This window comes from Pogona vitticeps, chromosome 1, assembly GCF_051106095.1.
Source record: "Pogona vitticeps strain Pit_001003342236 chromosome 1, PviZW2.1, whole genome shotgun sequence".
In the NCBI taxonomy this organism is placed as follows: Eukaryota; Metazoa; Chordata; class Lepidosauria; order Squamata; family Agamidae; genus Pogona; species Pogona vitticeps.
Window position 1 is genome coordinate 279718813 of NC_135783.1, and position 26945 is coordinate 279745757.

Genomic DNA, 26945 nt, shown 5'->3' on the forward strand with positions numbered 1-26945 from the left:
GTATACAGAAATACCACATACCACAGGAATGTCTTTTATTTCATCCAGGTTGTTTCTGTATTTTGCATCATCATCATCATCATCATCAACAACACTTACAATACGGTGATCTAGTACTAATCTAATACATGCAAAACTAAACATTCAGAGAATGATCAGGGAGAAGAATGCAGGTGGGGGCATGATGTTCCGTTCCTGTAATCCTGAACATCATGCCCCCACCTGCCTACATCACGAAACTACCATCCACAGATACTCCCCTGTTTTTACAAGAACAAAACAACTGATCACATGGGGAAAAATCTGTTTGCATTGTTCCAGCTTGAAAAAAATTAGAAACCCTACCAGTAGCAGATAAAAAAGCCATATTGGGAGCAAAAAGGCCTGGCCTGAGTTGAATTGGCCTTTGCATCATATAATCAGTAAAAAAATAATTCAATTGCATCAATTTTATAAGCGGAGCAAATTTAATGTATTTGACAGCGTAATCGCAGCTAGTTAGGAAAAAAGTCCAGCAATCCTGAGATTAACATGTTTAAGCCAGTGCATCTAAGCACTAAAACAAAATGAAATGCTTGATGCATTAAAAAATATTCAGGTAAACTTATAAGGGGAAAACTGGAGCTAAATTTTATGTATCATTGCCCGCATTGTCTATATTGAATGAAGAAAACTTTGAAGATCTGGCCCACCTCTTGATGATTATGGTTTATATTCGGAGCAGAGTTAGCTTTACCATCCTGTCTCAGCTGTATCATGAATTAAGTGGACTGCACTGGGAGTAACAGACAGTGAAAAGCAATTAATATCAAATACTGTGTTCTTAGCTGTGTTAGCCCTTAGCTGTGTTAGCCAGAAAACCATAATTAAAGATGCTGCATGGTCTTTACTGTTCATCTATATCCAACAGTTGGAAATTCTCTTTTTCTACAATGTGAACAGTTTTAGAAAAGTGTATTCAGATATTTGCTGCATAGTTCTTGTCATAGATTTGGCAATTGCAGAAGAACGCCACAGAATATGGACAAAAAGAGCCATTTCACACATTACAAGAGGCAAAGATCTAGGCTTGGATTGTACAGTGCAGTCCAAATTCAAAGATTGACTGTAGTGACACTGGAAAGAGAGAAGGCACTCGTGTCCGCACTACTGGATATGCTGGTCCATCTACTGCTGTATTGGTTGAGATCAGGGAACAGAAAAACAAAAAAAGTTGTTGAGAATGAAAGCTGCAGGGGAAGAGGGAGTTAAGAGTTGAGCGGGTGGGGATTTGTCCCAATGTTTGTGCCATGCTTCCTTTTGATATTAATTCTGTAGACTACCTGACTGTGGCAAACAGCCCACACGTCACCTCTGTCAGTCATTTTAGAGCTCTAGTACAGGAGCCTATGACAGGACAGGAGGGGCGGAGTCAAGGGAACTGGGAGTGCCAGAGAAGCAGTGCTAGAGAAGAGTGTGACAGAGAGAGTTAGTTAGGGAAAAGATGGTGAAGAGAGTTAGAGAGAAGACTGTGAAGTGTTTAGACAGGCTATTGTACAGTTAGTTAGGTAGAGATTATTAAGGAGTTAAAAAAGAATTAGAAGTACATTGACAGTCAGAAAATATTGAGATCTTGATTAAAGTAAATGAGTACAAGGAAGCTTATAAGTAATCAAATCCACATTTAATGAATGAATAATAATAGAACATCCATGATTTTCCTTCTGTGATTCACTTATTTATCCTTAAACAAACCTTGTTTTATTTGACAGCAAGAGTGTGAGACTCATAGTGAGGATAATATCCTCTGGTGGCAGCGAAAAAGGGGAAAAGAATAAGTCATGTCCAAAGGTGAACTTGTGTGAGAGACAAAACATACAGGGGTCACTGGGGGTATGCGACACTGACATTGGCACTAATCATGAGTACATCTGATCTTTTGCATCCTTAAGCAGCATGTTTTGTTCAGCTGGTAGGTCTTTTGGGGAGTGTTTGTAGCATTTTCATATCCATTATTTTGACTTGCTTTTGGCTTGTGTGATTGCCTATATGGTCCTTTAGGGCAATTGTTGAGCATGTCCAAGTGACATAACTGATGATGCACAGAATCGGGCATGATGCAGGAGTGAACTCTACCTCTTTTGAACACCTTCTGCTCCCATGGGTAAGGGCTACAACAGCAGTGCATTTTGTACATTGTCTTCTTAAACCAATGCATCACTAATACTCACTATGTCTTGTCATTTCAGTGCTATTTCACTTACTAAGCATAAAAAGAGAGAAAAGGATTTTAATGCCAGTGAAAAGGGTGGGTGAAATGGTGGAGGTAATGGCAGAGAAAGGTGAGGAAGCACAGGGGCTGTGCAATGTATGGGCACTTGAAATGCACCTTCCTAGTTGAACATTTCTGTGTGAACTGTTTTTGCAAAAATTGGTGGGGGAGAGATTTCCATTGCTCCATCCTATAAATAATAAAAAATTATGTCATAAATAAACTACTTTATTAAGTAGCGTACATCACAGCATTTTTTTGAAAGAGATTGTTCATCATAAACAACAACAAAAAATTCCACCCCAAAACAATTAAAAAAAAAACATTTTAAAAGGTGTTCCTCAAGTTTAAGGTTAAAGGTGTAGACATTACAATTTAGTTGCTTGTTTGTTTGTTTTAAGCAGCTGCAAGCCAAATCAGCGCTGGCCTGGAAGGAAGAAGAGTTTGTGTCTGTTGGTCGGTTCTTGGTTTTTAATACATTTCTGTCATTTCTGTCACTTGGTACAGTTTTGCTTCCTCCAAGAGCACAAAGGAACACCCTGGCTTCCTGTTCTTAAAAAAAAAAAAAAACTCAGTGTGGTGGGCTTTTCAGTCTGTTGTATTCTGCATGAAATGTTAATACCGAACTATTGTGATGCCAATGATTAGATCCAGCCTTCTCTTCTTGGTGCAGCCCAGATGGGAACTCCTCTCATTTTTTGTTATATACCAATATATTGGAAGGTGTGCTAAATCATGAGTATGGCTTTAAGTTACTCTTCTTCACTGGATCTACAGTGAAGGAAGTATAATATTCCTTTCTCTCAGAACCAAACTATAACACACCTTTTGAGCAGAAATCATGTCAGCATTCAAAAGACTTGGGTGAGATCCATGCCATATTAAAGAAATAAGACTTAGAAGAACGTACTTATGGTCTGAAGACCAATCCTAAAACAAAGCAAGGCAATTTACAAACTACAAGAGGCAAGAAAAGTTCCTGGTATTAAAAAAAAAATACACGTATCATTTAAGGATTCTCTCTTCTGCTGGTGAATTACCTGTAACATCAGTCTCAAGATAATCTGCTTTTTGATAAGGCTATCTGTCTGTCCACAGTGACAAGCAATAGTCCAGAGGGCCATGGCAGGGCAGTTTTAAAACTGTACCTGCCCTTTGTGCTGAAAGGTAATGTAGAAGAGAGATGGTGAAGATAGACAACAATTTACCAAATGCTAACTCATTATGTGGCCTGCAGATTATGTGTTTTGCATGCTTGCTGGGGAATTCTGAGACATGCTTGCTGGGGAATTCTGGGAGTCAGGCCAACAAAGGTAACATTTTCATGTGCATCATGCCCATTATGACTTGCTCACAAGCATGTTGTTCTTGTTATATTCCATCAAGTCGCTACCAATTTATTGTGATGCAGTGAAGTCGTGACCTCCAAAAGGCCTCATCACTAACAGCCCTGCTTAGGTCTGGCACAATCAAGGTTAGGCCATCTCATGTTTGGTCTTCCTCTTTTCCTGCTACCTTCTACTTTCCCCAGCAGTGTTGGAGTTTCTGCTGAGTCTTGTTTTCTCATGATGTCTCAAAAGTATGATGTGACCTCAGCTCAGTAATTTCCTAACCAGAAGCATAGGGATGACACAGTTGCTTAGGGCTGATGGGTCTCAATGAATAAGATTTTTGCTCTGTGAGGAGTTAAATATTTCTCCAAGAGGAAAACAATACACTTCTGCTATTTTCCTTATTCTTCATTTTGGTAAGCGAAGAATACCAGGTGCAGCAAAAGGAGGCTCTCAAATGCTGACGTCAGGCAGTCTTTCCTTCCATGTAACAGTCCCTGCCCTAACCTTGCATTATTTCCCCTTTCCCTTCTCATGTTTCTCCATCAGTTTAGGCCCCTAATAGGGAGAGGATGAGCCCATTGATGTTGGCGCATGGAGGCCTGCGAGTGGCATGCCTTTGGATGGAGTCGCCTAGCAGCAGCCATTCATGTTATGTGGGCTTTCTTCTTCAGGGGCATTGCCCACCCCTGAAACTGACTTCAGGCATTTTTCACTGCCTGTTCTGCATGAATAGCTGCAGGCCTCTTGCCAATTGTCCCCCTCCTGGCTTGAAAGCCAGCCCCAGCCAAAGACCTTTTCAAGTGTGATCCCAGAGTGCCACACAGGCTTTCAGGCATTGTTGTCGAGATGAGGGCCCTGCACTGGAAAGTGGGGTCAGAAGAGAAAGCACAATGGAGGGTGATGGAGGCTTCATGCAGTCCTCAGATACCCGCCTGTTTATTAATTTACAAAACTAATGTCACTGTCTTTAGAGGAGAGATTGAGTGAAAAAGATGCCCTTTGAAGGAGGTCATCCTATGACATTGATTTTTTTTTTTTTTAAAAAAGAAAAGCAACCCTAGCTAAGGGATAAAACAAAACCTCCCAAAAGAAGGACAGGAAACCAGTGCCAATAAAATGTTAAAGAGCTGGATGTTGTTCAGAACATAGTAGTTAAGGAAACATTCTATTCAAGGGCCTTTTCAGATACAATACTCTTTTTATGAGAAATGTTTCACCCGACAACCAGCCACTGCTTTGGGTGACAACAAATGACTCTCCCCTGTACGCGAAACACAGCCAAAACGCCACAGGATGACAGTGGAGCCTATTTCATGGGGATGTTTTCTCCCTCTGCAGATAAAAATGTCAACTTATTGTGTTAGCTACCACTTCCCAGTGCTCCCCCCCCATGTACTCGCCCACACACCACATAACAAAGTACATAGGCACAGCTGTTCTTTTAAAGGCTTCCAAGTCTTGTTTTCTGTTAATGGTTATTTATTTATTTATTTATTTATTTATTTATTTATTTATTTATTTATTTATTTATTTATTTATTTATTTATTTATTTATTTATTTATTTATTTGTTGTTGTTGTGTGCAGTCAAATTGCTTCTGACTAGAGATGGGCACGAACCATCGATTTAACAGTTTGTGCCCATCTCTGCTTCTGAGTTATGCTGACCCTCATGCAGTTTTTAAGGTACATGAGTTGGTCAAGGAGAAGTCTAGTCAGTGTCAAACCCCCCCCCCCCCAATGAGCTTCCATGACCAAGTGCAAATTTGAACCCAGTTCTCCTGAGCCCTAGTCCAAAGGTCTATTCATTACACTATTCTCTTCCAACCCCCTTTTTAATTAGTTACATGTATATCTTGCCTTTTCCCTCCCACAGTGGAAAACAAAGCTCTCATTCTCCTCACTTTATTTTCATGTCAACTCTATAAGATAACTTAAGCTAAGAGAAAGGGATGTGGTGGTGCTGTGGGCTAAACTGCAGAAGCCTGTGCTGCAGGGTCAGAAGACTAGCAGTCATAAGATCGAATCCACCCAACGGAGTGAGCTCCCGTTGCTTTGTCCCAGCTCCTCACCAACCTAGCAGTTCGAAAGCATGCAAATGCGAGTAGATAAATAGGTAGCACCTCAGTGGGAAGGTAAAATGGTGTTCCCTAGTCACACTGGCCATGTGACCACAGAAACTATCTTTGGACAGATGCTGGCTCTATGGCTTGAAAAGTGGGATGAGCGCCGCCCCCTAGAGTTGGACACGACTGGACTAAAAATGTCAAGGGGAACCTTTACCTTTACCTAAGAGAAAGTCATCAGCCCAGAGTTACCCAGTGGCTGAAATGCAGTAGTAAATCATAGGCTAAACTATTTATTTATTTATTTATTTATTTATTTATTTATTTATTTATTTATTTATTTATTTATTTATTTATTTATTTATTTATTTACATGAGCCATCTTAAGCTCATGCACTGAGACATTCAATGTACCACTACACAAGCAGTTCTCCATACAAATAAAAAGGAGGAAGGAAAGTGATTGCATTTATCTTCCCCCTTCTGGGTCTTTCTCTCACTCTTCCATCCAAGCATGAGTTGACTTTCAGTGGTCTTCTCCATGTGCAACACATAGAGACTGAAAAAAAGAGAGGGAAAGAGAAAAAGGGAAAGGTACAAATATATGAGGGAGCATGCACACTGATTAAGCACAACCACTATAATCCTTAAAACAGCACCTTGATCTTAAAGTGGCACCTTCCCCCCCCTTTGCTCCACCACAAAAATCTACCCAGAAAATCTGGAGATGTTTCAGCTCCCCAGAAGGTTCTGAGATGACATTTGCCCTTCTTCCCTCATCTAAGATGAACTTCTAAAATGACAAAAAAAACTCTGGCACCTTAAAGATACCCGTTATATTTTAATATGAACTTTTGTGGACAGGTCATGATGTTCCACATGAAATACAAATGACAAGACTGCACAAACAGACTTCTAAAACCTGAAATATTCTAGTTGTTGAGCATTTGTCAACCTGGCCCTGCTGGATCTGTTGCTCTGCAAGAATGGTTCCCAACCGTAGGCCCCCAGATCTTATTGGACAAAAACTCCCAGAAGCTGTTCTGGGTTTTTCGGGCTCTTAACCCAGAACAACCATTAGATCCCGGCCGTGAAAGCCTTCACGAATATAACTCCCAGAAGCCTTCATTACTAGCTGTGCTGGCCAGGATTTCTGGGAGTTGTAGCCCAAGAATATCTGGAGACCCAAGGTTGGGAACCACTGCTCTACAACTACCATAGCCATGCTGCTGAAGATAATGACATGTATGGTGCAAGGCATCTGGAGGGTGCAAAAGGTTATGAAAGGCTGTCTTTTAAAAAGTATTGGCCTAAGACAGACAACTGGTTTTGAGCCAATATTTATAGCTAGCTACTATGCTCAAGAACATGTGAAAACACAAAGAATTGGATTTCATGAATGTTATTTATGAGCAACAAATGAAGAAAAAAGGTGCAAGGCAGTGACAATTGGAGACATTTGAAGTTATTATAACTCATTCTCCTTCATGGTAGCAGAAAATCATTCTAGAAACACAGGCTTATCATCACTTCATTGCATGATCAAGTAATAGAAGTAGGCTTATGATGGGAAAAACTTCTATTAGAAATCAAATATGAAAAGTAATTTCAAGCAGAGCTATAGATACTGTACTCATCCAGTGTACCATCAATAATATTTGATGATATATTAGAGCTTTGGAGTGATTCCAAATTCCCTCATTTTGTTATCCATTCACAAAGCTTCAACCCAATTTCCCATGACTCACTCAAATGCTCACAATTCAAGTGTGTTCTTCAGTGTGTTTGATCAAGAATATAAACATTGGAATCTGTTTCTGATCCACCAGACTTTGTGGGTTAGTTGTGTCCAAATCGTAATGGCAAATACCAACACTGCTCACACATGTCTGGGTTGTTTTGTGAAACTGAGCACAATAGCAGATAAATGGAATCCTGGCAAATATTTCAGGAAGGCAGCTTTCTACCACAGAATACAACTGACTCTAGTTTGAAGGCCTTTTCTTCTAAATTTCTGTTAATCTCACGCTCTTTCCTGAGACACTTATTTTTTTATTATAAATATATATCTGCTTCCCCAGTTCCTTCAATTTCAGGATCAGGACATGAATATACAGTGATTTTTTTTAAGTTCAACCACTCATTGTGAGAGCCCCTTTCACCACAGCCTCAGTAACAGGGTTGATACACACCAATAAAACACATGCTAGCAGTTCTCATCTTCAAACTGGAAGCAGATCTTATTGATAAATTCACTTCAGCTCAGTTTATTTCAGTGCCATCTTTCTGTCCAGAGACACCCAGAACAGTGTACAAAGTGATTAAAACAATAACATCTATTACAATATGTAATAGACATAACTGTCTAAAAACAGAAAATCCCTCACCACAGAATGGTGGGAATAGATAAAATTGGCAGCATTCAAAGGCCTTAGTTCTGTTTCCCAATCCCTGCAAAGACATTGTACTTCACAGGGACTCGGGAAGGGAATTCCACAAAGTAGGGGTAATAGCATAGAAGGCTCTCATCTAAACATGACCAAGTGAAACAGTTTTGATAGCTAGTATTTTCTAAAGGACAGTGGCAGAAGGTAAATGTGGTCCAGTAGGCGTGTTGGTCCCAAGCAGTGTATGGCTTTAAAGATAACAACCAAAACATTGAATTGAACTCAGAAGACCACTAGCAGCCTGTGCAACTTCCGCAGAATATGTGCCATGTGCTTGTGGCAAGAGGCAGTCATCAGTAGGTGAGCTACCACATGCTGTACCAGTTGATGCTTCCAAGTTGTTTTCAGGGGTAACCCTAGGTACAGTGAATTACAGCAATCTAATCTTGAGGCTGATGTTAGGAAAGTGTGAAGGCAAGAGGAAAAGGGGATGACAGAGGATGAGATGGCTGGACAGTGTCATCGAAGCTACTAACATGAATTTGACCCAACTCGGGGAGTCAGTGAAAGACAGGAGGGCCTGGCATGCTCTAGTCCATGGGGTCACAAAGAGTCGGACACGACTAAATGACTAAACAACAACAAGAGTCTTGAGGCTACAGACACACGAATCAGCATGGCTGTTCCTGTTCAATTTACTGTCCTATCAATGCACTCCTTGTATGATGGCTCGCAGAAGAAGGCAGGTGATGATGAGCTACTTCCACATTTGCAATTATGTGCAATGTAACAGGATACTGTTACAGAGTGGCCTGGGTTGGGATAGGAGGTATACAAATCAAATCAAATCAAATCAAATCAAATCAAATCAATCAATCAATCAATCAATCAATCAATCAATCAATCAATCAATCAATCAATACTGACTTATGCATTTTGATAGCCCATTCAAAAGCAAGCAATTCAAAATAGTATATTTAACAATGGAGATGGCAGGCAGCAATATGTTATTACAGGGCGGGGGAAGAGATTGTCATCTTAGCTCCTGGGAGGTCTGTAACTAAGCTCAGAGGGAACAGGGAATCCTAAGAGATTCCTAAGGTGAGAAATAACACCACCTTCCCTTCTATTGATTGCATTGTCTTAGTGCTTTAATGCAGCCAACCCAGGCTTCAGTACAAAACTGCAATCAAGGCTATTGCTTGTATCATTTCACACCAAAAGTTGCATTAGGAACTTTTTGCAGACTGTTGGACTGGATTGGATGCACAGGAGCAACAGTGGGTTGCAAACCAAAGCTGCAGATGACAAAATACGGTTTAAGACTAGAGATGGGGGTATTCATATTTGTATACGAATACCCCCACAGGTGGAGATAACAAGGGTCCAGCCCCCTGGCGCCAGATCGTCCACTCACTGTTCTGCTGCCATAGGCTCTGTACTCCCTTCCTATTGCTCCAGAGCTCGCAGTGGATTAGCCACTCCTGGCAGGAGGTGGAATGATGAGCCTCTCTGCCAGGTCGAAGATTGGCTAATCCAATCCAAGCTCCAGAGTGATAGGAAGGGGGCGTGGAGTCCGCAGCAGCAGCAGAACGGTGAGTGGATGGCCTGGCCCCAGGGGGCTGGACCCTCGTTATCTCCACCTGTGGGGGGTATTCGTATATTAATTCGAATACCCCCATCTCTATTTAAGACCCATTCCAACAGTATAAAATATCTCTGAATGGACAAATGGCATTCTCCTCATGTCCTTCTTACCTCATGAAAGATTAAATAAGTATATTCACTTCCTGGCTTGCAATTTTCTATTGATTCGAGACTAGCATTTGTTTGCCAGAAATGAAACCATTTTCACCATGTTATAAATCAGCCCACAAATGTGAACAGTTAAGCCAGAATATTTGGATTTCAACAGAACTAGTAAGAAGCAACATACCCAAAATTAATTCCTTATCATTAATTAATATTCACAGGAACTATAAATGCAATGCAGTTGTAATGTAATCATATAATTGCTTTATTTTTTACAATATCAATCTGTAGCACCCTACTGTCTTACAGGATGTAGCCACACAAAACAGTGGACAAGGAATACTACACGGTTCATGTGCTGGCTTGCGTTTGTGGCTCATGCTGGGTTGTTTGTGTTCAACCAACAACTACAGTGGACCCTCTACTTATGGAATTAATCTGTATTGGAACGGTGGCTGCAGGTCGAAAAGTCTGTAGGTCGAGTCTCCATTGACCTACGATGCATTGAAAACCGATTGATCTGTAACCGGCCGTTTTTGTTCCGTTTTTATTCCATTTTGGTTTTTTCTGGTCTGTAGGTCGGTTCTCCGGCTGCAAGTTGAACCTAAATTTTGTGGCCAGAGAAGTCTGCAACTCGAAAAGTCTGTAAGTTGAGCCGTTTGTAAGCCGAGGGTCCACTGTAGGTTGCTTGAGAGGATGCTGTGTTTTCTACCACAGATCAGCACTGGGCTGCATTCAGATTCCATTCCCCTCTTTTTAAAGATAACTAGTTTAGTCACATCTGAGAAAAGGGGGAAAGGATGTGCAAAGTCAGCTGTCTTTCACCACGATTTTCTGCTGTAACCCTACCCAGCAACCCATGTGTCTAACCCAAGGCAATAGACAGATCGCCAGGAGCTTAAGCCAGGGTTTTGTCTGCAGAGGGAGGAAAGGCAGTAACTGGATATGTTTGACACCTTTCCTTTCAACGTGCAAGCTCCAGCTTGCCTTGTAAGTAGTCAGTTTTCATGAAAACTGGGCACCACAACTGGCCCAAGTTTAGGACTATTATCTTTGACCCCAAATTTTACATGATGAAGAGTTTGAGAGAATTTGGAAGCTTCTCTTCTTTGTAATTTTTTATTATCCAACAGACATATTACTCAAACTGGAACCTTTCCCCCGCTTCCAAAATTAGAACTATAACAACTCAGAAGGTGGCATTTGGGCGGTAACTACTTGCATTTTAAAAGTAACTTTGTAAGCTCTGGAGCTCAGCTAGATTTGCACTGATTTGTAAACCATTTCAGGAGTTGTCAGTCATACCAAATCATAGCTCACCTGAAATGAAGAACAAATTCTAGTTTCCCCTGAGTTTTATCTTCTTTGAGAGGTTCCAGACAAGGTCCTGTTGTGCAATCATCCTGCATCATTCGCAGAGTCTTACAGGCAGTCCATGTGTTGTCATTTCATTGATCACCTCCCTGTGTTTTTTCACTACTTCTGCCTTTTTCTGGAGAGAAGATCTGTTAAAATAATAAAAGATATGCAAGATATTGTTCAATCCCTTTTGCCTGATAATGCTAGGAATTCTCCATCTAGAAGGAGACACTCCAGAGATCACAATACTGTACAGAGTCATCTGGGAATAAGCCTCACTGAACTCAGTTGGGCTTAATTCTAAGTATATGTGCATGAGATTACCCTATAATTTACTTAATATATAAGATTTCCCTTCTATATCATTTAAATCATCATAGTATATGTTATTTTAATATATTATCACCGGAGAAAGCTTTTTTAAAAGGCGATAATCTTGTGCTTGATAAGTAAGGCCCATGCATAAGACAAATATTAATAGGTAGCATGCTGTCATGGAGATTGGTCTGTTGGGTTCTCGTAATAAAACTGATTTTAATATAATTGGAGCTGTTTTCAGATGCAGCTATTTGAGGAATTGCTTTTGAAAACTGCTAAGGAACTGTTACAAACATTCAGTTGGCTTCCTGTTGAGATATTTTTATGATACTGTGGGCATAACTGACTTCGAACTTGTTGTGAATTTACTGTTTGCAGCAAAAATCAAACAAAAAAGAATATTTTGCATACATTTCAAAAGCCACGGGCAGAAGGAATAAAATGCACCAGTGCTGTTCTCTGGACAATTGTGCAAGAGCTAGTGCAGAAGAAATACTTCATACAGGCAGTGCCAAAATGGCCCAAGGATTGTGTTAATTGATTTATTGATTGATTTAAAATACCCCGACTTTCTCCTTAAAAAGGACCCAAGGCAGCTTGAAAAAAGATGGATGCTGTCCTCTGATCAATATATACTAACTGGGGTGGACAACTTCTACAGATCCAGGGGCAAACAGGCCTCCCCTTGCAGCCTCCATGCTCTGCAACATCCATCTCATTTCTGTTCCTTTATCTTAAAAATGCCCACCACAATGTCCAGGGTTCCTGCTCCTTGAGTAATTATGTGGAAGCTATGTCTATTGTAAGTTCCTAATTTTGATATTTAAAAGAATAGTAAAGATGCAGGGGCCGTGTTTTCTTTTTCATGTGGCCACTCTCGATAGATCAGTATTGTCCACTTAGATCTTTCTCAAGCAGAAGTCCTGCCAATCTTCTGCTACTAGTTCTTTTAGCTGGAGAATAAACCTGAAACCTTCTGCATGGAAAGCACCTAGTCTACTTCTGTGTTATGGGCTGTCCCTTAATGTTTGGGAATCTCAGAAAAGTCTGTGTTTTGGCTTAGGCTAATCAACCTGATATCCTTCAGCTTGTCAGGACCCATCTGATCTCCTTGACTTTGTATAATATAAAATGATCTAAAAATTCTCACAAGAACAAGCCTTCTCAAGTCATTTTGGCGTGTTTGCTTTTAGCTCCACTTGTAAGGCAAAACAGGAAGTACAAAAGTGTACTCAGAGAGGATCTCACCCATTCAGAATTACATAAACTCCATCCGGATTTTTTTTTTTAAAAAAGTTGTGTCTGAGCACAAAATGTCTGTTCAGGTTCCCTTTCGTTAGTTTGTCTGAGTCCTTTTGTCTTTCCTGGTAAACAGACTTTTGGGTGGCATACCTTCTAGCTATGAGTAACTGTCAGCAATGTTTTGCTAAAGGCCTGTACCTCCCTAAAACTTAATTTAATCAAAGCAGAACACATGGTGAAAGATGAAGACAACTGTGGGCTTTCAAGAGAGCCGAGGAGACCTTGAAGAACAACTTTCCCATCCCAGTGGATGGAATGTCATGAAAAAGCTGCACTGGCCAGATATTTCTCTTAAGGAGACAGATGCTTTCTTCTCCCTTTTTTTAAAAAATGGTTCCCCTTATGCTTTAAGTGGTGCACGTTTATCTTACTCAGCATAAGTTCCCTCACCGATTGCACATTTTGAGATCAGTGAGAGAGCTAAGCTTGTTTGAATAGCACTGAAAATATGAGTATATCCGACATGTAAAAGATATTTACATATCATGGGTTTAGATGCCTGTTATCATTGTTTCTTCCACAAGTCCACAGACTGGGGAAATGATGCATGCCTCAGTTTCTCAATCCATGTCTCCAGAGAAACAGGTACAGTTCAAATGATGTCTTCCTTCATTTCCTGAGATTTCAAGCTGCCTTATGCTAAATCAGACAATGGCTTTTTCTAGCAATGGTGGCCTATGCTTGAGCAGGAGGTCCCCAGGAATAAGACGAAGAGCCTTCTCTTCCTCCTTCTCAGTCCATGAGTCACACAGAGTTTCTCATTCATTTACACTGAATAGTAACAGGTATCCAGGATTTCATAGCTACATTTTGAATCTCTTGGCTAAATTCTCCATCAAGGCAAAGTACAGTGGTGCCTCAACTTATGACTGTAATCCATTCCAGAAGATGGACGTAACTTGAAATGGTCGTAAGTCAAAGCACCATTTCCCATAGGAATGCACTGAAATGCAATTAATTCATTCTGGCTGAAGAAAAAAAATAACAAAAAAGTCACTACAAGACCCATCAGAAACGCGATTAATCCCTTCTGGCCAAGGGAGGGGGAGAAAAGCAATGCAAGACCCATTAGAAATGTAAAGAAAACAAGGTAAAAAGCAAAGAGAGCACATCTGAAATGCAAAGAAAACAAACGGAGAACATTGGAAATGCAAAGAAAACAAATGAAAAGGCAAAGGGAGCACATCAGAAATGCAAAGAAAACAAAGGGAGCACATAAGAAATGCAAAGGAAACAAAGGAAAAAGCAAGGGAAGCATGCAAGTCCCATTGGAAATGAAAAAAAAATCAAAAGCAACCAACCCCCCCAAGACCCATCAGAAATGGGGGGGAAAACCAACCAACCAACCAACAAACCCCTGTCATGAGTGCAGCCAAAGATCCGGAACCTGAGGGGTTAACTGTAGCTGAGGAGAATGCTGAGTGATTAGAAACACAAACAGCTGAATCGCCTCCAGATTCTTCTCCCCCAGTAGATAGGCTGAGGGCCAGGCTGAGGGGAAGACTTATGACGAAAAGGTCAGAGGATTGCTTGAAGGCTGCCCGCAGAAACATCTGATCAACTAGCCTTGAGTTCTGACAGGATGAAAAGGCTTCCAGCAGTTCAAGGACTGTTTTTATTATATAAACAGCTCTCAGATGGCTGAAAGTCCATGGAAGCAACAAGTCAAACCTCTGGCTTGCATCCACGCTCCTGACTATCTTGAACCTGGTTCTCTGGACCCTTGGCTTTGGACTGTGACCCTGGACTACATTGTGCGTTTTGGCTTTGGACTCTGACCCTGGACTACACTGTGTGAGTTGGCTTTGGTATTTGGATATCGGATCTGCATTATCTGAATTTCTGACATAGAACTGGCTTATTGGACTCTGCTGTTGTAACCCCCGGGAATGTGACACCCCCCTAAGACCCATAGGTATTGGAAAAAAAACACTCCAAAAAGCAACCAACCCCCCCAAGACCCATCAGAAATGGGGGAAAACCCCAACAAACAAACAAATCCCACAAGACCCATCACAACACAGAAACATAACCCCCCCAGCCCAAACCCATGCTGTAAAACCCACCCAGAACAGTTTTTAAAAAGCAGAAAGCAGCACTTTACCTTACCAGGAAGCCTCCTCCGATCGCACGCTCTCTAACTGCTGGGGCAAAAGAGCTACAAAGAAGCCTCTTCACCACCTACAGTTAGCAATTTGCATTTCCCCACCTTTCCCCCCCTGCCTTTTTGTGTTCATAACTGGAAGCTCCAGCTGCAAGTCGAAGCAAATTTTTGTGGCCGGAGCTGGTCATAATTCAAAATGGTCGTATGTCGGGACATTCATAAGTTGAGGCACCACTGTGTAAATTTTTTTAAAACAGCATTAAGTTTCTTGATTGTCTACATGAAAGCTATCTAATTTTCTAAAGTCTTGATTGTTGCCTTTCTAGTATTCAACGAATCCTCTTTCTGTCTTTTTCATTTCAAGTTATTGCTAGTTTCTTTCACTAATAGGGTGTTATCTGTGTTTCTTTAATTGCTGATTCCCCTCCCCAGCAAATTTCAATTTTCTTTCACTAGAATTTAATCCAGTTTTCTATATCACATTGTTTGAACAGGCAAGAACATAAAATACAATTCTTTCTGACACCTTTGCCACTTGGAAATGATTTTCTCATTTTATATTCTCTCCTAACAGACTCTTGTTCAGACTATAGGATGTCAGAAAAACAAAATGCTGTGGTGCACTGATTTCTTCTCAAATAATCTAAGCTTTCCATGATCCACACAGTCAAAAGCTTTACTGTAAGTTATAAAACACAAATTAAATTTCTCATGGATTTTTTTTATTCCAATAGCCAACATACTGTATATTTGCAATATGATCTCTAATGCCTTTTCCTTTTCTGAAAACTGGTTAAACTTCAGCCATTCTAGCTGTGTTCTCCACAGTTTGTGCTCTAAAATCAATGCTGTTGGAGGATAGAAGACGCATCAAAAAGGCAGATGTACTGTCTGGGTTGGTTCCACAGGAGCTTCATTCCTTCTGTACCCTGTTTCCCTGAAAATAAGATCTAACCTGAAAATAAGCCCCAGTATGATTTTTCAGGATGCTCGTAATATAAGCCCTACCCTGAAAATAAGCCCCAGTTAAGTGAAACCCCACCCTCCACCATTGTGCAGCAGCCAGACATGACTGTATTTAAATAAGTGTAGATAGTTGTACATGAAAAACATCTCCTGAAAATAAGGCCTAATGCATTTTTGGAGCAAAAATTAATATAAGACCCTTTCTCATTTTCGGGGAAACACAGTAGATAAAATCCACATGTTTGTATAGGCTGTGTCATTTGGATGCTTTACCTGAATATGTCTGATTAACAAAATAAGTACATTTTGAACTGGCCTTCTTAGCAAAGAAATAAAGATTTTCATGTTTTTTTTTTAAAAAATCAGCTTGACAAATTATTTGACATTTTATTTTTATACTCATGTTACTGAGGATTTTCTTGTACTTGCCCTATACATAAATACACATTGACCCAAATCCTCTTACTTAATTACACTGGTGTAGGACAAAAGGTGCAAGTGCTGGAGACGAGTTGTGCCAAGTTAAAGAATCAGTGTACACATTGCCAGCATACTAAGTGTACACTGATAATGCCTGTGGAGAGCTCTTAACTTGGAGTAGCTTGCCTCTCCAAGCTACACAATTTGCATAGCTATGCAAGATGATTTGGGCCCTTATATATGAAAAGTCTTTGTTGCAAAACCTAGAGCATTATTTTGCTTCCAAGAGAAATCAGTGCAATTGTCCATTAGTTACTACAATCCTTGATGCCTCTTTTCTTTGGAATGGGAATGTATATTAAAAATTTCCAAATAGTGGACCAATGTTTTACCTGCAGTCTTGGATGGTACATTTTTGTTAGGATCTTGGTAGATTCAGTCTCTAAAACCTGAAGTATTAGGTCTACTCTTGTGGATTTATTTCTTTGGGATCAGTTTTCATGCACTTTCTGAAAATCTTCATCAAAATATTTTTCATTGAAGGAATTTGTCATCCTTGTGTCCTTTCTGAGCAATATCTTGCTGCCATATTTTCATTTCTTTTCCTGATCAGATAATATGTTGTGCTATGTGCTATCAAGCTGGAACCAACTTACAGTGACCTAATGGGGGTTTCCAGATAAGTGAGATTATTTAAGGAATGGTTTTACCATTTCCACACTCCCAGTGAACTTCCATGGCTGAGCAGGGATTCCAACCCAAGCCTCTTGAGTGACTAGGGTCTGTCATTCTGTTCACTATGCCACACTGGATATCCCATCAGATAATATATTCCCCTTTTATTCTTTCAACATCCTTGATCTGGACTTAGATTTCCCTTTTAATCCTTGGCTCTCATGGATTTTTTTAATTTATGTCCTCTTCTTTGTCTTTGGGAGTTTGAATCCTCACTGTGCCCTCCTTGACAGGAGCTGAAGTTCTGCAATTCAAAGATTATGACTACTGATATCATCTGATCATGCATTTCACCATTAGAGCCACAGCTTTTCTTCTGTTGTTTCCAAGGTAAAATACTTCACAATTTTGTGATTGAAAATGGTCCATTTAGAGATGGGGACAAAATCTCAAAATGTTAGTTTGTCATGGGCCGTCAACATTGATGAACCATGAACCACAAATTCCCTGCCCCCTGGTAGACCAATGAACCACAAATCAATTCATCCGTTTGTTGAGGCTGTCTAAAAATCAAAATAAAAAAGCTGAGCCCTCTGACCCTAGAGTCTGCCCCCAACCCCTTCCTACTGCCGCTTACCTTGTCCTGCTGCATTGCCCTGCTCTGCCTCTGCCAAAACAGATGTTAGACTGCCAGAACCATGGTTTCCGTTCTGGCACCCCAGCTTCTGTTCCATTGCAAACAGCAGTGGGGAGGTCCTCCCTTTGGGCAAGCCTGACCAAAGCGATTCCCCCCCCCCACTCAACTGTTTGCAAAAACAGCAGGGGGAAATCCCTTGGGTCAGACTTCCCTTGTCTTTTTATGTCCATGTGGGCATAGAAAGACAGGGGAAGCCTGACTGAAGTGATTCTCCCCCAACTGCTTTTTTAAACAGAAGGGAGGGATTCCCTTCAGGCAGGCTTGAGCAAGCCACCCAAAGGAAAAACCCCTCTATGTTGATGCCCCCGAGGAACAGCTGACCTATGGGGGCATAAGCAGAGAGGGAAAGATGAAGGGACAAATATAAAAGGGTTATATTTGTTGCTTCGTATTTGTCGGGGCCTCTGGATCTCACAAATATGAAACAACGAATATCTGATGGATCAGCGATAATCATTGAACATCGCAATTCATTTTTTATATTCGTTCCCTTGTCTAGTCCTATTCCAATCGACTTTAACTCATTCACTAGAAGTATTACAATGTTTGAACATTGCTTTTCTTCATTCAGAATTTCAGGCTTCCCTTGACACATTTCACATTCCATCTTTCAATTATATATGTTATGCATCTTTGGACTTTCCTTTCATGTCTGTGCCCGTTGCAACTGTATGTTCTTTTGGCTTGAATCCACTTACTTCGGTAGGAACAATGCTATTCATACTTAGCCTTAGCAGCATCTCAGTAGCTGATTGAGTGCCGTGCAACCTGGGCGTCTCATCTTCCAACATTTTATTTGTTTAGATCATTTTGTCATGAGGTTCTCAAGGTGTGAAGTATTCATAAGCATTTTACCATAGCTTTCTTTTCCACATTACAAGTATTAGGTTATCACTGCTGTTGTCCATCATAATTCTTCTGCCAGTCTCGCCTTCCACTATGGATGCTGCCCAATGGCTACTTTTCAGGAGTCTTTGCCCCCATCAACGGCATGCTGAGATGGCTATTAATTCCTGAAAAGGAGGGGTGTATCTTAGTCTGTTATCTACTGCAGTTCAATCATTGCAGAATCCTGTGGTGCAATGGTAAAATTGCAGTACTGCAGTCAAGCCCCTGCTCATGACCTGAGTTTGAGCCTAACAGGTTCAAGTAGCTGGCTCAAGGTTGATTCTGCCTTCCAAGGTCAATAAAATGAGTACCCAGCTTGCTGGGGAGCAACATGTTGCTTACATAATTTTGTTGTAACCAATCCAGAGAGTGTGTTAGCAATATGGGCAGCATATAAGTGGAAACAACAACAACAATCTCAACTTTAACCATTCTGCCTTAGTTGATTCTGCTATGGGTCTAGTAGCCTCTTGACACTATTAATTTCAGCTTATGTGACACACTCAGACCCCTTCACCAAGTTAAGATGTTCTTCAAAGAAGGGGAAAATCATCTGGACCTCCTGAGAAATTCTGTGAATGAGGTAGTGTGAAAGCTCAGTAAAAACCTTGTCTAGGAGCACTCATTATATGGTTTGGAAGTTGCATGACTGACAGCTTAATATAACCGTATTCTGTTGCAGCTTAATATAACTGTATTCTGGGGAATTTAGGAGGGAAAGAGCGAGAAGAGTAAAAGACATAACACTACATGCATCCTGTGAATGTCTGTACCCAGCATTTGCCACATTCATTCAGAACAACAGCTATTAATAATATGAATAATAGTTACGAGGAACAAGAATAATGGCTAATTCCCTTGGAATGAACACCCTCCAAACATTATCATTAGGAATTCTTTTGGTTTGCCTTTTAAGGAGAGTAGCAGTTTCCAACATGTCAGGTTTCTAAATCACCTGATAGTTTGAAAGAAGGTATTTGAGTAATTTCTCCAAGCTATAAGGTAAGCACCGTGCAGGCTGTATTATTTTAGGAAATTAGCCCAACCCCTGTAGAAGCTAGCATATAAATTAAAAACATCTTCCTCCCAATTTTAATTGGCTTCCTTTCTCATATATAATTTCTTATTAACCGTTTTTACAAAATCCAACATGATTCAGTGATTCATACTGAAAGTATTAATACCTTAAATTTTTAATTCTCACTTAAAATAAATAAAATTAGAATGCTAGATACACTGTATCTTCTTCTTTGTTGGTGCAATTCAGCAAACTTCTATTTATCCCATTATATAGCCTGTGGAGATGGCTAGTTCATACCTAAATGGAGCTGTGGGCAGTGTTATCTGAGGTGACAACCCCGTGACATATTAAATGGGTTGTGACATCAGAAGGGACAACAGAGAACTCCTCTCCTCTTATTTTTGTCATCTTTTAAAAAATATTTCCAGAACTGATGCAGTGCAATTCAAATCCCATGCTATGTTGATGCATTGCTGTTTCAACACGTCAGTTGCTTTACTGAACGGGGGGGGGGGAGAAAGGAAAGTTGGAGCTGAATGACAGCCATGAGGAAAGACAGGGAAGGGGGCTAGTTGACTCCATGGGCTCCAACCCCACAAGGCAGCTCAGCCCCAGGAGAGTACTTGGCTGAGGGGAAAGGCAGGAAAAAAGGAGGGTTACCTGTTTTCTGTCTCCCTGACCTCCACATCCATGTTTTTCCCTCACACCATCACTATCCTTGGCTGCTGGTGCTTCCTTACTGGTAATGCATAAAATCACATTTGACTCTGAGAGATGCATCCAGTACTAGATCAGAAAGATTACAAGGGGAATGGATTAAAGCTATAAAAAATGGGCCATGCTGTCTGGGAGCTATTGGGAGTTACAAGCAAGCAAACAAACAAATAAACAGCTTTCCAGGCTCCATGGATATTATATGCATAATATCCATGGAGCCTGGAGCCATGGAGGTAGCAGAACAACACAATCTTGATCAAAGGGTTAGTGCTGGCATGAGGAAACACCAGCACCGGGCCGCAGACCAGGGGTTGGGGACCCCTGATGTAAACCATTCATTGTTTTCTACTTTAAATATTGTATTTCAATTGTGTAAGCCACCTTGGGTAAAAATATTTTAAATCAATAAATCAGGTGTAATTGTTGAAAGAAAGAAAAAGGTCTGTTTCACATTCTAAAAAAAAATCAGATTTTTTTTTTTACAATTAAAAAAAACCCCAGGATCCAATATAGGTCAACAATGAAAAAATAAGACAGTGAAAAAACAATAAAATAATCCAATGGCCCAAATCCTGTTGCTTAGCATAGTAAGTCACAGAGTATGCCCATTGTATCAAGGGAGATTTAATGACTGAACTCCTCCATAGGTTTCATTATTTCAAATGGGCCTACTCTAACTGCAACATAATTTAACATAGTAAGTGGCAGTTAGAGAAGAATGGGGAGTTGAGTTGCATGACTCGGTGTCAAATTTGACTTAAGTTGCACTGTGACTCTACTCAGTCTTTTTTTTTTCAATGACTCAGACTTGATTCATGTCTCGAAACCCATCCACCCTTCCCCTTTTTTCTGAGGAAAAGAGCTTGTTTTTAATAGGGACTCAGGGGCTTGCGGCTTGCGATTTGGTACCAAATACGCGTACTCGGACTCAGTAACTTGATACCAAACACTTGGATTCTGACTTGGGACTCAGACCCAAAGATTTGCCAAAATCCCTGTATTAGATTAGGCATATTTGAATCAATGGAACTTACAGTTTGGCTCTCAATCCCTTTTGATTCAATGGACCTACTATAGTGTGATTTATTGGGCTAATCAACAGGAATTTGACTAGTAAAAAAAAACAGATAAAACTGATAGCAGTGAAAACCATTGAAACAATCAGGAAAATGCTAGGGCAAACAAATGAATTTCTATTCAACAGCAGAGGCCAGAGTTCAGAAAATTACATTTTATTTTACTCATTATTTCTCAGCCAGCAGTTAATCTTTATCATTATCATTGCTTGGATGGTGCACATAAATCATTGTATTGCATGTTATTTATGCATTGTATTGCCTTTACTGACAAAGATAATAATAATAATAATAATAATAATAATAATAATAATAATAATAATAATAATAATAATAATAATAATAATAATAATAATAATAATAATAATAATAATAATAATAATAATAATAATAATAATAATAATAATGATAATGATAATGATAATGATAATGATGATTCTGATTAGACATGGGGATGAATTAAAAAAAGGATCGCAATGTTCGTCAGAAATCACTGATTCGTTAAATATTAATCCCTTCATATTTGTGGGTTCCAGAGACCCCGAAAAATATGAAGGGATGAATATTTCCACATTTTTATTCATCCCCCATATGGAAAAAAGCCATCCTGTGGCTTTTCCATTCTGCCTACTGGTCTGCTGATCAGCTGATTTGCCAACAGATAGGCAGCCAACCCCCACAGCTATCCGCCACCCCCTTCCTCTCCCTACCTTAGCCCCCCCACTCCTGCCAAACCCCCTCACCATAATTGCTGCTGCTGCCGAGGTCTTCATCTAGCCTCTCCAGCCACAGTGTGTAAAAAGGGTACTGGCTACCCTTTGCAGAGATGGCAGCTGCAGCTTCGTTACCCTAAATGAAGCTGCAGACGCCATCTTTGCAAAGGGCAGCCAGTCTCCCTTTTTACACGTCATGTCTGCAGATCTCAGATGGAGACCTCGGTCCCCATGTTGGCAGTGGCAATTATGGTGGTGGGGTGTGGATGGCATCGGTGGGGGTAGTGGGGGGCAGTGGCAGTGTGAGGGTCATGGGGTGGTGGGAGGTTAGTTTTTTTTTTTTTTTTTAGGGAAACCTCCCCCCACAAATCGTCAAATAAATTTGTGTTTTGTCAGTTCATGGAGTCAGCTTTGTACTCCGTAATTCATCAGCTTTTGACAACTCATGATGCATGACGACTCGCCAAAATACTGAGTTGTTCCCATCTCTAATTCTGACTTAAGACAGTCCTGAGTATAGAGTACGCAGTAGTTTACCCTTTACCGGTATGCCAGAAAAAATACAGAGAGAGATACTCTCTGGCTCACTCTAATGACCAATTCTAATATTGCATTTTGGAACTATTTTTAAAAACACAAAATAATTAAAAGTAAACAAAAAGAAAATCTGATTAAAATATGAAGAAATATTGTTAAAATGCCTCTAAAATTGACTTAAGATATCCTTTAAGAATGACTTGTAAAAGTAACTGGGAATTGCTTTTTACACCTGAGTTACTCTGGTCTTACTAGTATAACTATTAATACTTCTGATTATCCAAAAGTAACTAGTTGCTATTCTTAGTTACTTGTACCAGGCTCCCTCCAAGCTCTAGTAGAGACAAACCATAATAGAAGCCCACCTGATCTCAAGAGGGAAATTTTCCCTCTCTTTCTTGCAGTACCTAGAACATCTCACTGGGCCTGCAATACAGAAAGCAGGCCTTACACCTCAGAGTAGTCTCTCAGGTAAGCTGCTCTGTGTAGGTTTCAACCAAACAAGTCAAACACTTTGAACTTGACTCAGTAACTATGAAAACAGTAGGACATGTAGAGCCTTTTGAACAAGGATTCAGGTAGCTCAGAAGATGCATAAAACACAGCTTGGTCTAGAAAAAAAAATGAAACCAAAGTCAATACATTGTGAATAACAGCATTGAAGGTAATGGGAGGCATTGATATGCGCGTGGAAGGAGGGAGCAAAATGCTTTTTTCTGAAAATCTGACCGGTTGAAAAACAGATGCATACTGTTTTACACAATTATAAAAATATGACAAGAAAAGGGGAGGCAAATGATCCAAATGGAACAAAAGTAATGAGCATAGCACAATTTATTAATCTGGATTTCACCTTAATTTATTTTTATTTTATATGTAAACCACCCAGAGTAGACACGTTTTAGATGGACGGTGTGACAAACCCAGACCTACTGGGATCTGCCACACGTTAACTAAGCTGCCACCAACCATTCCCTATAAGAAGTCACACAGACCAGGGATGGATTTTTAAACAAATAAAGAATAAGGTTTATTTAAAACAACACACAGGCAGAATAAAATAATCAGGTGAATAAGATATAGTAACGTGGCTTAGTTTCACTCATACATACACACAGTTTGGTTCACACAGAACCCTTAACTTGAAGCACAGACCCTGAACCTATCAGTTCTGGCTAACCAACAGACACCTGAACCTATCAGGTTGGTACTGACACACAGTAGTACCCTGTCTGACACACAGACTCCCACACCAGCTTCTTCTTCCCAGCTGCTGCTTCTTCACATCCCAGCGTCTCCACACACGCTCCACATATATATACAGTACAGCCCCTCCTCCTGATGTCCCGCCTTCCACTCCCCATAGGATGGAACTTTCCCTCCAAACCCATGACAGACAGGTAACATCAGTGCTGTATGTAACACCTCCCCTCTTTATAAGTTGTTTTGTAGGGGGAAAGCTAAGGTGCTTTTTCCCAAAAAACAACCTGGATAAAACACACAACAACAGTTATACATACCATATCATACTTACTTATACTTACATTCTAAGTTAACCATAGCAATTAGGCATTTAAACATTTACCATATACATTACATCCATTTACCTTTATTCATACAAACCAAGTTCAAAAAACAGGTACATTTAACTTTTTGTCACCAACATATATACATAGTCCATGTTTCTTTCGCCGTCTTCATTCTTCAGGTCTTCTTGACAAGGCATCAGCAACACAGTTCACTGACCCTCTGACCACCTTCACTTCAAAGTCATAGTCCTGTAGGTTTAAAGCCCACCTCATAAGTTTGCTATTGTGGGTTTTCATTGTCTTTAACCATTGCAGTGGTGAATGGTCAGTGCACAGAACAAAATGTCTTCCCCAGATGTAAGGCTTGGCCTTCTGGATCGCGTAGACTATGGCCAAACACTCCTTCTCCACGGTTGCCAAATGTCTCTCACCTTTTTGGAGTTTCCTACTCAGGTAGGACACTGGATGCTGGTCACCATTCTCATCCTCCTGGCAAAGAACCGCTCCTACCCCGCTGTTAGACGCATCGGTGTAGATGATGAACTCCCGGTCGAAGTCTGGAGCACGCAGCACTGGATAGTTGATGAGCGCCTGCTTCAACCTCTGGAACGCCTCCTCACAGTCGCTGGTCCACGGGATGCGGTCATCAGTCTTCTTCCTCGTCAGATTGGTCAGCGGAGCCGCAATCTCGCTAAACCTCGGGATGAACTTTCTGTAGTAGCCCACCAACCCAAGAAATGATTTGACTTTTTTCTTGGTGTTGGGTCTGGGCCAATCACGAACAGCTTCTATTTTGGCCTCCAGGGGTTTTATCACTCCTCCCCCTACCATGTGACCCAAGTATTTTATTTCTGGGCTACCCAGCTGACACTTGCTGGCCTTTACTGTTAGCCCTGCTGCACTTAACCTCTGCAGCACTAACTCCAGGTGTATCAGGTGATCTTCCCAGGTATTACTGAAGATCCCTATGTCGTCAATGTAGGCCACTGTGTTAGTTCCAATGTTAGTCAAGGGAATGGCTTCAGGGTACCTCGTGGCATGGTCCACAATGGTGAGAATGAACCTGTTCCCCCTCTTTGTGGCCTTGGGCAAAGGTCCCACAATATCCACCCCTATGCATTTGAACGGAGTGTCAATCACAGGCAAAGGGCACAACTTTGCTTTGGTCCTGTCGCGGCTATTCCCCTGCCTTTGACACACATCACATTGTTTACAGAACTCCCTGATCTGCTTCCCTATGTCAGGCCAGTAGAAATTCTGTGTGATTCTCTGCTGTGTTTTGTTCACCCCTAAGTGTGCAGCAAACATGTCAGAGTGCCCCCTTTGTAAGATCATGGGGCGATACTTTTCAGGCACCACTAGCTGACTTCTGATCCCATCTCCCCCTTTTGAGATATTCCTCAGGGTCTCTCTATACAAAATCCCCTTTTTCTCCAGAAATCTCACTGGGGTTTCAGGTGTTAGCTGGGCGTCAGTCACCTGTTCAAAACACTTTTGGAGAGTGGCGTCTGCCTTTTGCTCTTGTCCAAATCTGCTGTCTGTGGTTAAGGTTTCCACCACAGCTTCTGAACTCCCCTCTGCTTCCGTCTCTGGCTCATCATTACCCCCCTGAACTGTCCCCGTGGTGGCTTGTGAACGTGTAATCACCAGCACCCGTTTCACATGTTCAGCCAGGTCATTTCCCACGAGCACGGCTGCTGGCAGAGTCGATGAAATCGCTAGCCGCCAAACTCCCCTCCAGCCTTGAAAGTTCACAGGTACCTCCGCGACTGGCAGTGAGATTACCTGCCCCTCAATCCCTGCCACCTTCATGCTCTCATTTGGGATTACATATTCCCTAGGAATAATATCTGGATGGCACAGGGTCACCTGGGAACAAGTGTCCCGCAGCCCCCGATACTGACGGTCAAGTATTCCTACGTCCACCCCTGCTGTCTCAAACAACTGCGAATCTGTTCTCACCAGTAGGCAGCGCCTGACCTCTACAAGAGGACCATTTTCCTCAGCCTGATCAGCAGATGTAGCTGTTCCAGATTGAGTAGCCATGGCAACAGGCTCCCTCAGTGACAATGAGCCTTGCTCTTTCTGGACACAGAACACAGCTTTTGGCTTGGTTCCACTTGAATCCTGAGGCACAATTCCTTTTAGCTGCTTTAATTTCTCACACTCTGAGATTAGATGGCCCTTTCCCTGACAGAAATAACATTTTCTGGTGTATTTTGAATCTCTCTCATCTTGTTTTGGTTTTCCCTCCAAAATCTGAGGTCTTGGTTTCATGTCTGAGGGCTTCCCTTCACCATGGGCCCCTCCCCCTTGCTGGTTTTTCCCTGGTCCCTGAGAGTACTTGCTGTAGGTTTCTTTAGGTTTTCCCATCGCTTTCCCCTCACCCAAGGGCTTTCTTATTTGGGAAATAAAATCTGCGATCTCGGCTGCTTCTGCCACAGATTTTGGTTTCCTTTCCCTCACCTGGAATTTCAGTTCCCCATGCAGGACTGAATAGAACTGTTCCAGCGCTATCAAGTCTTTGAGCTGCTGAAAGGTCTCTGTCCCCTCCTGAGATAGCCATTTCTCTAGCAGCCTCACCAATTGAGCCCCCACTTGGGTAAAAGTCTGCTCTGGTTTCTTTGTGAGGGACCTGAATCTTTGCCTCAGCTGTTCCGCATTTATCCCATGTCTTGCAAACACCAGTTTTTTAAACTCTGCAAAATCTCTCATCAGTTCCTGTGGCATCTCTGAATAAACTTCGGCCAGGCTACCACTGATTAAAGATCGCATGATGGTCATCTTCTCAGTTTCCCTCACTGAGAAGTCCACAAACGCTCTTTCCACTAGGG

At 41.1% G+C, this 26945-nt stretch overlaps 1 long non-coding RNA gene across 2 annotated transcripts in view; it reads right to left on the reverse strand.

Moving 5' to 3' along the window:
- Nucleotides 1–263: 263 nt before the first annotated feature.
- Nucleotides 264–26945, reverse strand: part of LOC144585909 (uncharacterized) — a 148434-nt gene continuing 121752 nt past the window's right edge. Inside the window, exons 1-2 of one of the 2 annotated variants that reach the window (XR_013540536.1) lie at nt 11110–19991; nt 264–6209 (exon numbers count right to left, since the gene is read on the reverse strand). This is a non-coding gene — a long non-coding RNA (uncharacterized LOC144585909). Of the gene's footprint in view, nt 6210–11109; nt 19992–26945 lie in introns of those variants that run through there. The other variant, XR_013540532.1, reaches the window with a different exon arrangement.